Consider the following 2,421-nt stretch of genomic DNA (forward strand, 5'->3'; position numbering starts at 1 on the left):
TACCCCTTTCTGTATCCCTTTCTTTTTTTTAAATTTATTTTATATTTATTTTATTTTATAATTTTTTATTGAGTGGTAATTTTGTAATAAAAAAATAAAATTGGTAAAAAGGACGATTTTAAAACAAACTGAAATTTTGTGGATCATTTTATAGCAAAAAAAAAAAATTGGAGACGAAATCGATTTTCAACCTCTATGTTGGAACCAAAATCATACTTAACCCATTATATTACATAACTAACTAGGGTGTTAGCTCAACAATTAATTATTAGTTGCATTGCAAACAAAAAAAAAATCTAAAATCTACAACAAAATTTAAAATCTAATAAAAAAACATCTAAAACCAAATAAAAAATATCTAATCTTATGGTAAAAATAATATCTAAAACCTAACAAAAAAATATCCGAAACATAACAAAAAATTCAAAATTATTTAAAAAAAATCCAAAACTTAATAAAAATGTTCAAAATTTTAATACAATAAAAAATCTTTTAGTTATGGTAAAAAATATATCACTTTTGGATGTTTTTCATACTTAGATTTCGAATTTTTAAATTTATTTAGAAGTTAGATATTCTTTTGGAATGTTACAATAAAAAATAAATAAAACCAAACTATTAAAAAAGAATGTATCATTTCAAATATTTCTTATAATTGAATTTTGAATATTTAAATTTTAGAGATTTTAAATATTTTTTTGATAATGTATAATTAAAATTAAATGAAAACAAATTCTTAAAAATGAAGATATTATTTTGGATGTTTCTTATACCTTGATTTCAGATGTTTTTTCTTAAAATATATATTAAAAAAATAAAAACAAACAATACCTCTGAATTTTGGATATTTAAATTTTAAAAGTTTTAAATATTATTTTTTCTATAATTTTGGATGTTTTGATTTAGGGCAAAATACCAAAATAAAATATTTAGACTTTAAAATTACAGAAATACAACTTTTGCAATTTGAATACGAAAATGCAACTTTTCATAAAATTATATAAACTGTTGATGGGTCCCACGGTTTCTAAATACATGTAAATTGGGGTAGGGGTTCTACGGTTTACGTTCAAAGAGAATTTGTGAAAAAACCGTGACAGGGGTTCTACGGTTTTTGTGTGCATAGCAATGTGCATAAACCGTGGAAGAGGTCCAGCGGTTTATACCGGAGAAGTCTTTAACTATGGGTGTGTTTAGGGTTCACGTTGAGAAATAGAGAAGTCCATTTGAATGTCTTGAACGTCCCATTTCTATGTTTGGCAACCTCTAAACGTACATTCACGTGAAGCAAAAAATTCAAATTTATGCGTTCACGTTGGGGAAGGTTAATTACCGTTGAAAAATTAGGTGAAAAATTTATTCCATTTCTACCAACTCTACCCTTTATTTTATTTCAATCATTGCCAATATAAATATTTTAATTTTTTATTATTTTTAGTACTCTCTTTCATATTTTGATTTTTATATTTTTATTGTATTTTTTTATTTATATGATAAATAGTTTTTATATTATATTTTAGTATTCTGATGTTATTTTTTTAGTGTTCTGATGTTATATTTTATTGTACTTTTTTATTCATATGACAACTATTGTTGAGTATGATATATGTTATTGGTTGTAATTATTATATATTATGTTTGTATGAAATTTTTTTTATTTTTTATTTTCGTTTTTATTATACTTCTCACTATACTTTAGTTTCGTTTTTATTATATACTAAGTATAAGTAATAAAAGAGTTATAAATAATAAAAATTTATAGTCTAAAATGATACTAAATTAAAGAATACTAACAATACTAAAAAAATTATAGAACATTTTCTTTTTGTTTGACATTATAAAATATATAGTACTTTCTTTCATATTTTTATTTTTTATTGTATTTATTTATTTACATAATAAATATTTTTTATATTATTTTTTTAGTGTTCTATTTTTTCATGTATATTATCATTTTTTATTGGTTTTTAGTTCATATGAAAACCGTGAAATCTCTTCTACGGTTTATATCTATTTCCATCCTCACAAAAACCGTGGAACCCCTACCACGATTTCTGGCTAAATGCTTCCTCAACACACCAGCGAATTGAAAACCGTGGAACTTCTTCAACGATTTACATAATTTTGTAGAAAGTTGGATTTTCATATCTAAATTGCAAAAGTTGTATTTCGATAATTTTGATATCCAAATATTTTATTTTAATAATTTGCCCTTTGTTTTATTAGATTTTGATTTTTTTAAACGATTTTTTTTGGAGGATTTTGAATTTTTTATAATTTTAATTTTTTTGTTAACTTAGTTTTTTAATAATTTTAAATATTTTTTTATTTAACGTTTTGTTATTAAATTAACTGATTTGTCAAAATATTAGTTGAAAAAGAATATTGGTTAACTAAACTTTTTCTTAATAAAATTAAAAA

This window comes from Arachis duranensis, chromosome 9 (genome assembly GCF_000817695.3).
Source record: "Arachis duranensis cultivar V14167 chromosome 9, aradu.V14167.gnm2.J7QH, whole genome shotgun sequence".
Taxonomy (NCBI): domain Eukaryota; kingdom Viridiplantae; phylum Streptophyta; class Magnoliopsida; order Fabales; family Fabaceae; genus Arachis; species Arachis duranensis.